Here is a 13,043-nt window from a genome sequence, read left to right on the forward strand (position 1 = left end):
GACAATCCAGCTGAAGCTGACACAGATGGGCCTGGACATGAGCTGGTTGCTACTAGTAAGCTGTGGACAAATAAGTAATAACTAAAACACGATGTGCCAATATGAGTTCTATTGTTTTTACAGTTACTGTTTCACCTCACAATGGAATCCCTCATGGGGAGGTAAAGCTATGCTGTTAGTTTTCATGATGGGTTATTAGCACCTGAAACGCTTTGTGACTGAAATTAGAGTTGGGTTGAATTGTTCAAATATACAGTCCCAGGATTCTAAGTCAGTTGCTGTTTGACTCTAGAGGGAGAGCAGCACTCCAGGCTGAGTTGGCAGCCCACCTCAGACCGTCTCATCTCTGTTTCCTAGTTGCTGGCTGAGGCGTGGCTGTGTGAATAGGCTATGGAGAGTGACTTTAGGAAATTGAGTAAGATGTCCTGCCCTCTCAACAGTGTGAGCAAGACATAGATGTTGACACAACATTAAAGTGATGGTAGTGACTGATAAAGAGTCTATTAATATGGGTTATTGCTCATTATCACCATTGTCATTACTTAACCTAGCCTCATTAATATGCAGTCTCCCATTCTCCCACCCACCAGATAGAATCTGGACATCGAGAATTCCCAGTGTGAAGTTCAGAGTGAGTACCTGGCAACTCCAGCTCGCCAGTTACTCCTTTGAACTTTTGTCAGTCAAGGGGAGCATCTGCTCACAGTCCAGGGGAATGCGATCAGTCATCTGCTTGGAGTGGTCTGGACAAATGTCTCACTACAAACCAGGGAGTGGGCCAGGTTTAATGCTGTAGGTCGAAGAAGGGCCTGTGCCCGAAACGTCGAATCTCCTGTTCCCTGGATGCTGCCTGACCTGCTGTGCTGTTCCAGCAATAAAGTTTCAACTTTGATCTCCAGCATCTGCAGACCTCACTTTCTCCTCCTTAATGCTGTAGGTCCTCTTGTTGGTGTGCTCCATGTCCCACTGTATGGAGAAGCATGTTAAACTGTTGTTTGAATGTGATGGCTCATGGCAAACATGATTGATATATCCAGCCAGAGCACTATGGTGTTGCTTTTGCCATGATGCAGCAGAAACGGAGGAAGAACAGACAAGGTGGCACAGTGGTTAGCACTGCTGCCTCACAGCGCCAGAGACCCGGGTTCAGTTCCCGCCTCAGGCAACTGCCTGTGTGAAGGGGTAAATGTAGAGGAGTGGGTCTGGGTGGGTTGCTCTTCAGAGGGTCGGTGTAGACTTGTTGGGCCTAAGGGCCTGTTTCCACACTGTAAGTAATCTAATCTTATCACATCAGGACCAGCAACAACCTCCAATGGATGCCCAAAAGTATTCCCAAAATAAGTTGCTGCTACAGGTACCTCACAATACACAGGAGGACCGGGGTGTATTGTCTGCGATGCCATTTCCATTGGAGGTGCAGTGTCAGTGCAAACTGAGAATTGCCCAGGACTCTGTCACTCTGATGTTGCCTGGAGCAAGACCTGTGATCTGAAGGAGTGGGTGGCCATTCCATTGCAATGGCCCTCAAGCTGACATAGAATCCCTACAGTGTGGAAATAGGCCCTTCAGCCCAAGGCCAATCCTCTGAAGAGTATCCCACTCAAACTCATTCCTCTACCTTTACCTCTGACAAATGTACCTAACCTACAATTCACCCTAACCTGTACATCTTTGGATTGTAGGAGGAAACCCAGGCAGACACTGGAAGAATGTGCAAACTTCACACAGATAGTCAACCGAGGCTGGAATTGAACCCGGGTCCCTGGCGCTGTGAGGCAGCAGTGCTAACCACTTAGCCACTGTGACATCTGCATTGACATTTTATCCATTTGACTCCTTCCAAGAAATCACTGGGGACCTCTGTGGGATCTCTCAATTGTCTCCCCACAAAAGTACCAAGGCTGTTACCAATGCTATTTACACCAGATCTCACTGCTTCTCCTCATTTCCCTGTGATATGGTCAGGTCTGCAGCCCATACAGTAGGTTTCAGTGACATAGCTGGCTTCCCCCAGGTACACGCTGTGACAGACCATCCATACATCATGCTGAGAGGGCCATTTCATAGCAAATCAACAGAAAGGATTCATTCTCATCAATATACAAAGTGATATGTGATCATCAGTTCCTCTTAGAGGTTGACCTTGGTTACCTGCCATCTACCTTGATGCCTATATCTTATACTTCTGCTGTGTTTGAGAGTCCACTTTTAAGGATGGTTACTGGGGTCAAGGGCTACCATCATTGATGACTTTTATACAATTCATTGAGTGTGAGGAGTGTAGATACAATGCAGTCCATTCTTTGACCAGAACTATGGTGGAGCAGATATGGGCCTGCCGTAGGTGAGGGATCACTGCTTTGATCTGGTAGTGACTTTGCAGTGCTGTCTGGTCAGAGTGTGCTGCATCATCCTAGCATGCTGTGCCTCTGCATAACTGGAGCAGGCAAAGAGGAAATGTAATGGAGGCTGACAAGCTGGGACAGCAGGAAAAGTCTTCCAAAGAGAAGGAAATTCAGAAGGAGAAACATCACCCTCTGTATGATATAGCACAGCAGTCAGGAGCTACAAGCCAGGCAGATTTTCATTGAACTTGGTTCCAGTAGATGACAATTGGATGCAGTGATCATTCATTGAAAGTAAAATTGTTGATCTTCAACATGTAAACTATTTCTTTCTGTTCCAAGAGGCAAAGGCAGCTTCTGTTTGTTTGATTTGTGTTCCTTTTGGTGTCGGTGAATAAAAGATTTGAAGGTTTCCTTTATGCGATGGCCCATATTGAATAGCGAGATAACGCTCAGCTACGGATGGCGTTGGGAAAAGGGTACCTGTGACATTGAGGGAGTTATACGGTAGAATTTAGCCAAGGACAAGTGGCCTGGTCCCTACACAGTAATTGAGGTTGGAATATGCAGTTGCATGTGCACAACTGTGTTACCTAGTGCCATCAGAAGTATTGGTTTGTGGCTGCTGTACCACCATGTTGATAGTGAATGGCAATTCTGGACTGCCAATCCTTGACCAAGTGACCAAGGATATCACAGCAGTGCAAATACCTCTGACTATGGCAAGTGGGCGATTCAGGCTAGCATTGGAGAGGAGGGGCACCATAGTTAATGAGGCGAGTTTGGATTCAAGCCATGGACTGTCCACCTGCTCTGGGCAGGATTTGCTCAGCATGTCTGGCGCTACCAGTCAAGTGTCCCCAGCATCAATGACCCAACCTACAAGGCCAATGGGGTCCACCAGAAGATACGGTCCCTCCATCCTGCTGTCGACCCTGGGGCTTTACCAAGGCATCGCAGGTGGGAAGGAGAGAAGGAGGTGGCGTGGGTTACACATCCTGTAAATAATCATACATTTGAAATTACATGTTCATTTTTCATCATCAGCTGTGTGTGTTAATGTCTGCTTAGCTGCAGATACAATATTGAAACTACAGAGCTCTGCCATCTGTAACGCTGCATGATGTTGGATGGGTCAAGGGTGAATTGAGCAGCTCCTATAGGCGACAGGTACATGACAGGTGATTGCTACTTTGGCAACAAGGTCCATCTTTCCAGGTGGCAAAACATTGCTCATGCATCACAGTCTTTAGTGTGATGGATTCATCATGTTACACATGGTTGACACAATGGCTCAGCAGTTAGCATACTGCCTCACAGCGTCAGGGACCTGGGTTCAATTTGAGCATCGGATGACTGTCTATGTGGAGTTTGTACACTCTCCCCATGTCTAAATAGGTTTCCTCTGGGTGCTCCAGCTTCCTCTTGCAGGCCACAGTGATGTGCACACTGTAGGGATTTTAAAAAGAAATATGGTCAACAGTGTTTGGGATTTGAACTAGTCACAGCCATTTTCATTTCCATTGTTCACTTGCTATATTCAGCTCAACAGAAAGGAACAGTGGTCATTCCTAATTCATGAGCTTTAGGCTCAGCCTCTTAACATTGGTGAATACCCAAACATTAACCTATGGTTATGAGGTTCCCAAACTCCATGCTTAACCCATCTATTAAATCTGCCAAGTCTAAATGCCATTCCCCTGACACAAACATGCACAAACACACACACACACAGAGTAAACATGCCAGATCTAGTGCACTGACCATCTATCAGACCAGGGTGATGTCAGCAAGCACTAAAAGTGTGTGAGGATACCTGGGATGCACCTGAATCCAAACCATGAGCTTGGTGCCCATCCCCATGTGTAAAATTGCCTGGCAGTGTTGCAATGAGAGGTGCCAGTGCACTCCACAGTGCAGCATTGAAGTGCAAAAGCATACTGTAAATGGAGTGGAGATGTCCATGACGATGGAGTGAGGCTGGTATGTATTGGATGCCAGTGCCCATGAAGGTGGGGTTCATGCAGTCACTGCTGTCCATGGCCTGAGATGGTGCTGCCAGGTGTCCAAGGTAGAGATTAGGAGGAGAAATGGTCAGCTGGAGCCACCAAATAACTGCCCTGACTTTCATGTAGGGAATTCTTAGCATTGAGTTTCTCACTGGCAGGTGAGAAAAATGGGAAATTGCATATCAATGAGATGAAATTAGGTGATTATGAGGGTGTGAATGAACAATAATCCATGCAAATAGGCCTCTCACTGCTCATTATTGAGAATCTCATCCTGCCATCCAACATTTGGTCAGAAAATGGGACTTTGTAATCTCAATGTCAGCAAAATCCTTTGCTGGACACCTCACTTGATCTTCCCAAATTTCTCGCCATGGCTCAGCAGCTGGGAAGATTCCATCCAACAATAGATACCTTCTGACTCGAGCATTCCTGTGACTGTAAGTGTCTCTATATGCTCTCAGAACAACCCAATCATAGTCCTTAACTCATATATAGTTAACCATACTTCACATGCAATGAAAACTACAAAATTTATACTGTCCTTTCCTGACATACTATGTTTATTTTAATCCAAAGCACTGCTCTCCTCTAGGGTTTTGAAAATTCTCTTGCTGCTTTTCAACTTAGTCTTCTTGATCATCATGCTATTTATTAGTTTAAAGACAATTACGTGTACAATATAGTTTTCTAGATCAATAGTAGAACTGGGTAAACAAAATAAGACTTGTTTAGTGAAAGATCAACCTTCGTCTCTGTTTACTTTTGGATAAATTACAAATCCATAACAATTGGTTCCCCTGAAAGCAAGCTGTGTTTTATTTCATCTTATCTTAATTTGGATGCTCCATGTGTTGCTCAGTTTATATTTATGATTTCTTAAGAATCTGATTGGAATTGTTCCGATATTCAAATTTATCACTGAGTACATAAGATTGGACATGAATCTGATTAGCATTTGTTGCTCATCCTTAATTGGTTTTGAGAAGAGATAAGGGGGCTGTCTCCTTGAAACACTGCAATCAAAATGGTGCTGTTCGAAGTTCCTGAGTTTTAATCCAGTAACCGTAAAGGAACAGTAATACAGTTCAAGTCAGGGCAATGTAACATTCAGAAGGAAACTCCCTGAGGTGAGGTGTTGTAATGTTTTAATAGTAGGTGATTATAAATGGAAAATTCCATGTTAATTAAATCTTGAGGCAGAACTTAGTAACTGACATCGGAGTAAACAAAAATAGAAGAATGCTAATTCCTATTAATTTAATTGAACACAAGTAAAAGGGAGAAATATTTGACATCATCAACCCCACTAAATGGGTGCAAATCAAAGGAGAAACTTACCAAAATCTGAAAGGATCTCCTGTGTACGATTTGCTCCTAAGATTTCATGGCTTCACATAGGGCAGCTTACCCGTCCAAAATACAGCTTTGGGCATTAACATTACACATTAATGTTAATACGCATTAACAGGCATAGTGCAGAAATAGGCTATTCTGATCATCAAGTCTGCACCAGCCCTCTGAACAGAATCCCAACTGGATCCACCCGATCCCCATAACCCCACATTTTCCATGGCTAATCCACCTAACTGCACATCCCTGAACATTACGGACAATTTAGAATGGCCAGACCATCTAACCTGCAAGTCTTTGGACTGTGGGAGGAAATAGGAGGACCTGGCAGAACCCTACACAGACACTGGGAGAACATGGAAACTTCACAGAGACAGTCACCCAAGGCTAGATTCAAACCCAGAGTTCCTGGTGCTGTGAGGCAGTGGTGCTGACCACTGTACCACCATGCCATCCATATAAAAGGTAAATTTTTCAGTTGCTTTTAGGCCAGAATTCATGGGTTGACTTTTACACAGGTAACATGTGTGAGTAATTAGCATACATATTTGATAGGACCCAAAAAAGGCTTGTAAAAATAAACCAGCAATGTTAAATTGTTCATCTTAATTATTATTCATAATCTGATTATTTGAATAGTTGGAATAAACAAAGCAAAGAGAAACGTTTTAAGCATTTCTTGCTGGTATACATTTTCATTACTAATTATACACATACCAAGAAATCAAATTGCTAACATCTCTAGGATCATACTTCAGTTCTTAAATTTTTTGGTTTTAGTCCCTGAAAATCTAAGGTTGATTTTTACATGAGGGATATCCAAAAGAATGTTTAGGCAAAAATCATAGAAGCGACTTTTACATGAGTTTGACTTTTACACAAGTATATACTGTACAGTACATGTATCAAAATAGCAGACTACATGTATCCATTGCATTATCTTTTGATTTTCTGATGCCCTTTATTAAAGTTTCTGCATGAACAGCTTAGTTTCTCCAAAGAGCAATTTGATACTGTTACACAGTATGTAACCCTGTTCACTGAATGTTCATTATGTAGTCCAGATATGTGAGGTGAGCCCAATTTGCCAGAATGCAAAGTAGAAAAGAGTGGCTAAAATAAATGGGAAGTTGTTTCATAGTTTAATGACGACCAGTGTGTTTTTGGGAAGCATATCTATCCTTTTGGTGTGATATCCTTTCTGATCAAAGTGGGCTAGGGGATATTCTGGTAGCGAGTTAATTGGTTCCCTGATTATCATAGATTCCCTACAGTACAGAAAGAAGCCATTCAGCCCATCGAGTCTGTAGGGATTCCATGATTCTGTTATGACGTAATTAAACCAAGCAATGCCAGTTTAACCTAGGATAGTGATGTAATATGTATAGTTCTGCCAAATGTGCCTGAATGACACCAAATCTGTATGTATCAGGGAAAATGGAACAGGTTGGGATTCTTTCTATTTGAGCTGATTTTAACAAAGCTCTGCTGGCAGTTTTGAAGGTGATGGGAATCTGTAAAATTGTACTAACTCTATCTGCCTGCTTCTGACCTGGCAGCCATTTTTTTGGGGATGAGGGAGTTGGTGAGTGAGGCTAAGTATGGCCGCCCTGCCCTTGCCCTGGTTGAGATGCTCCAGTGTCCAATTAATGAGTATTTAAGGCCATTTTCTCCCTAGCCATAGTGTTTACAGTGCTGGGAGGAGGGAGAAGACTGGTGGTTCAGCCCATTTAAGCCCAGGGCAGGAAGGTTATGGGTGGCAGGGTGGGGATGCCTCCACATGAGCTCAATTTCAATCAGGCCTGCCCACACCCACTCTGCCTTTTGTAATGGAGACCCCATCCACCCAGCTCCAGTACAGGGCCTGCACCTGAAGCTGTTGAGAGACATATCTCCACCCTTGGCTCTCTAAGACTTGTGTTGTTTGTGGGACATGTAGCTCTCACTCGATGTGGTGCTGCTGCACAGGGGTAGAAAGCTGCTAGCCTTCTGAAAAATAGACTGAGCAGGTTTTTAAAATTAGACACCCCACAAAACTTGAGTTCATCATTGTCACCAAAAACCAAACAAGAAGTTAAAGTAACTTCGGAATCTTGAGAATGCAAAACCCTTTACCACAGGGTGTGGTTGAGACAGAAAGCATAGATGCAGTTAAGGGGAAGCTGTTTGCAACTGTTGGAGAAAGGGATAGAAGTTTATGTTGATTATAAACAAAAATCGAAATTAGTGGAGAAACTCAGCAGGTCCTGTAGCATCTGTAGGAAGGAAGCAGAGTTAATGTTTTGCATTCAGTGACTCTTCGCCTGTTCTGGAGATTAACCGTGTTTTCTTCCCACAAATGCTGCCGGACTTGCTGAATTTTTCCTGCAATTCCTGTTTTTTTTTATTTTTTATTTCCAGCATCTTCAGTTCTTTCTTTCATGTTACATTGATTATGCTGAATGAGTTATGGATAGGTAGAGGTTTGAATGAGCACAACTGCTAGCTGTGGTTGAGTCGAATAATCTATTTCTGAGGTGTGTAATATTTGCTCTGACCCCAAAGACAACAGCTTTACTTTTCACATAATCACACCTTAGTTCATCTAGAGCTATCTGAACAATCTAACCATCTGAATCTACAACAACAAGTGTTTGGCCAAGAAGGCAAATGTGTCACCATGACAGCAAGAATAAAACCATTGTTGTCATATGAGAGTATTTAATTTCAGACTTCTGAACAGCTGAACAAGTCTGCTAATTTGGGAGGACAATGCATTTCACAGCAGAAGCAAAAATAAGTGCTAAATAAGAAAACTAAAGAAAATTCACACAGCATTTTAAAAATAATTCATGGGAAATGAGTGTTGTTGTAAGAGTGTGCTAGTTTATTAAACTATACAAGCTGTGCAAGATGAAGATTCTTGCTAACATCTTGTTTAATTGCAGGAAAGTACTGGCTCCTGCTCAAACTAATGTGCTAGGGAAAACCACTTCCTGCTCTACCAAGAAAAGTCTCTCACAATTAACAAGATATATTTTATCTTATATTAGCAATGCATAAACAAGTTACATCAATATGATTGATGTTATTGCAGAGACTTTGAAGAGAGCCAGGTTGTAAGCCGCACTCCTTTGAGATCTTGATCTGCACTGTCCATATCATTAGAGGGAGTGGTGCTAATGGCACCCCTTAATATTAACTTTTTCTGGCACTTTCAGAACCATATACAATACCTCACCCTCAAATTCTTTTCCTCAATATTAATATTATATAATTATGTCAATAATTACATTTCCTACTACTGGACTGCCCCCTATATCTTTAGGTGGAATTCTATAAGGGTCGGATGGGGAAGTGTCCTGAGCAAGTGAGTAGGTAACACAGAGGGCAGGCAGGGTAAGTGAGTAGCAGAGCATGAGGTTCAGTGAGAGCTGGGTACAGTCACAGGGACTGCATGAGGGTGAGGTATCAGAGAGGAGGTTATGGCACTTAGCTTTGTTAATTCCAAGGCTGGAACTAGTTGAGAGTGTTCTCATTGGGTGGGTTAAGCAGTAAATGAGGTGAGTTAGGTAAGATCTGACAAGATGCCATGTTTTTGGGATTCTTGAGGGGGAGGGAGTGTAGCCCCACGTTGTGGTCCACAGAGGCACCAATGACATAAGTAGAAAGAAAGGTGGGGATCTAAGGCAGAAATTCAGGGAGCTCTGGTGGAAGCTTAGAGCTGGAACAAACAGAGTTATTATTTGTTGCCCATGACACGTGCTAGTGAAGCTAGGAGCAGGAGAGCGCGGAGCTGAACACGGGACTGCAGGGATGGTGCAGGAGGGAGGGTTTTAGATTCTTGAATAATTGGAGCTCTTTCTGGGGAAGGTGGGACCTCTACAAATAGAATGGTCTTCACCTGAACCATAGGAGTACCAATATCCTGAGGGGGAGATATTTGCTAATGCTCTTCAGGGAGTTTAAACTAATGCAGCAGGGGGATGGGAACCTGGATTGTAGTTCCAGTGTACAGGAGGTTGAGGGTAGTGAGGTCAGGAATAGGGCACTGGCAATCAGGATGTTGGTTTGAAATGTGTGTACTTCAATGCCAGGAGTATCCAGAATAAAGTAGGTGAACTTGCAGCATGGGTTGGTACCTGGGATTTCAATGTTGTGTCCATTTCAGAGACATGGCTGGAGGAGGGACAGGAATGGTTGTTGCAGATTTCGGGATTTAGATGTTTCAGCAAGAACAGAGAAGATGGTAAAAGAGGTGGGGGTGTGGCATTGTTAATCAAGGGTAGTATTACAGCAGCTGAGATAATGTTTGAGAACTCATCCACTGAGGTAGTTTGGGCTGAGATTAGAAACAAAAATGGAGAGGTCACCCTGTTGGAAGTTTTCTATAGGCCTCCGAATTGTTTCAGGGAGAGGAGAGGATAGCAAAGATGATTCTTGATAGGAGCGAGAGTAACAGGGTAGTTGTTATGGGGGACTTTAACTTCACCAGTTTCCTCAGTTCCCCTCCCCCCACCTTACCCCAGTTCCAACCTTCCAGCTAGCACCATCCCCATGACCTGTCCTACCTGCCCACCTTCCTTTCAACCTGTCCACTCCATCCTCCTCTCTGACCTATCACCTTCATCACCACTCCATTCACCCATTGTACTCTTTGCTACCTTCCCCCACCCTCCTCTCTGACCTATCACCTCCATCCCCACCCCCATTCACCTATTGTACTCTATGCAACTTTCTCCCCACCCCCACCCCCTTCTCATTCATCTCTCCACCCTGCAGGCTTCCTGCCTCTATTCCTGATGAAGGGCTTTTGCCCAAAACATCGATTTTTCTGCTCCTTGGATGCTGCCTGACCTGCTGTGCTTTTTCAGCACCACTCTAATTCAGACTGGGAATACTATAGTTCAAGTAGTTTAGATGGGTCAGTTTTTGTTCAATATGTGCAGGAGGGTTTTCTGACATAGTATGCAAACAAGCCAACAAGGGGCGATGCCATATTGGATTTGGTACTGGGGAATGAACCCGGCCAGGTGTTAGATTTGGAAGTAGCTGAGCACTTTGGCAATAGTGACCATAATTCGGTTATGTTTATAATAGCAATGGGCAAGGATAGGTATATACCGTAGGGAAAGAGGTATAACTGGGGACAAGGCAATTATGTTCCGATTATGCAAAATTTAGGGTGCATAGGATGGGGAAAGAAACTGCAGGGGATGGACACTCTTGAAATGTGGAGCTTATTCAAGGAACAGCTACTGTGGGTCCTTGATAAGTATATACTTATCAGGCATGGAGGTAGTTGTCAAGAGAGGGAGCCATGGTTTACTAAAGAAGTTGAAGCTCTTGTCAAGAGGCAGAGAAAGGCTTATGTAAGAATGAGGCATGAAGGCATGGTTAGGGGGCTTGAGAGTTATAAGTTATCCAGAAAAGATCTAAAGGCAGGACTAAGAAGAACCAGGAGGGGACATGAGACACTGTTGATAGATAGGACCATGGAAAATCCTAAGGCCTTCAATAGGTATATTAGGAATAAAAGAATGACTAGAGTAAGATTAGGGCCAATTAAGATTGTAGTGGAAAGTTGTGTGTGGAATATACGGACATAGGGGAAGCGCTTAATGAATACTTTTTGTCAGTATTCACATTGGAAAAGGGCAATGTTAGTGAGAACATGGAGATACAGACTAAAAGACAAGATGGATTGAGATTGACAAACAAGTGGTTTCCACGTATCTGTTAACCTTGTCCTTTTAGTGGAAGTTGCTGTCTAAAGGGTCTTGATGAATTTCTGCAGATAGTACACAATGCTGCTACTGATATTGGAAGGAATAAATGTCTAAGGATGTGCTGTCAAACAAATGGACTACTTTGTTCTAATTGGAATCAAGCTTCTTGTTTTGTTGGAGCTGTGGAGGAGGCTGGGATGCATCATCCATTTGGCACATTTGGCTAAAGTATGTTCATGGCAGCTACTACCCAATATGCATTGCTACTCATAATGCTGCCACCATCTTGTTCAATGGTAAGAAGCTACAGGGTTTGCTTGGGTCTAATGTGGTAGACAAAAAGCAATCCTGAGCTAACAAGAGTCTCTTGACATGAACAAGATATAGTTTGTTGCATATTAGCAACTAGTTACAGGTTACATGTTACAATGGACACTGTCACAGAGACTTGAGGAAGACGAAATATTAGGTCTCTTTCTTTCAAGATCCTAAACTGTTCTGCCCACAAGTTCATATGATATCATACGCCCTAGCAGAACTGAAGTCGACGAGAATCAGGGGACACCTGTCCACTGGTTGGGGTCATACCTGGTATGAAGGAAAATGGTTGTGTCTTTTGGAGATGAATCATTTCAGCCACGTATCAGCAACATTCAGTCTTAGGCTGATAAAGTGACAAGTAACAATATGAAAAAAAGACTATCCCGCCATCATTTCTTAACATTCAGTGTAATTACCACCACCTCACTAAATATATAAATAAATAAACAAACTATAAAGCTTAATGGGAGCTTTATAAAATGAGATACTGTGCACAAAAGAGGACAACATTTTGGATAAAGAGGTAGGTTTTAGGAAAAATTTCAAAGAGTGGACAGAGGAACAATAGGTGTTCTTGATCTATCAAATGCTGCTAGAAACCAAAATCAATTGAGCCCCTCAGGTAGGTGAGCTAAGAGATTGGTTCTTTGAATTAGCCAAGTTAAAATGGAATTGCTTTTGATCGGTGTGAATTTGCAGAAGAATTAACAAATTAACTAACAGTCTAATGTTAACTCCAATTCTTTCTCCACAAAGATTGCTAAGCTGCTGATTCTTTCCAGCATTTTCTGTCAAATTTGCAGCATCAACACTTTTGTTTTCTGCTAACTCACTCAGTTGTTATTTGTGAGACTCTCTCTACATGTTAATAATTTACCCAGATTTCCTGGGCCATTTGAAAGCAAAATGGCACGGGAAGCAATGTCACAAGGCTGTACCTCGTACAGGGCTACTTTTCTATCAACCAAGTACAGTATCTGCCCAACCATAGCCCAATTGAGCAATTTACCTGGCAATTTAAGAGCCTCTTCCAATCTCCACTGGCAATTTATTTTCAGCTGGAAGACTTATTGTCATGTCGGGAGACTGTCTGGCACACCCCGCTGGCTTCCCAGTCCTACCATCTTTTGTAGGCACTCCTTGGCCCACGATGGAGATTCCCAGGTGTGAAGGACATCACTGCAGCATTAGTGCTGCCTGCCTCAAAAAGGCCCACACTCCAGTGGGACCTGCTATCTGGAGCCAATGCCACCAGATCCCACATTCCCTCTAGAAACATCATTCTGAGGTTGAGTCCCAGCAATGGC

Source organism: Chiloscyllium plagiosum, unplaced genomic scaffold, assembly GCF_037043375.1.
Source record: "Chiloscyllium plagiosum isolate Xiang-an unplaced genomic scaffold, Cpla_swu_hap1 HiC_scaffold_23, whole genome shotgun sequence".
NCBI lineage: Eukaryota > Metazoa > Chordata > Chondrichthyes > Orectolobiformes > Hemiscylliidae > Chiloscyllium > Chiloscyllium plagiosum.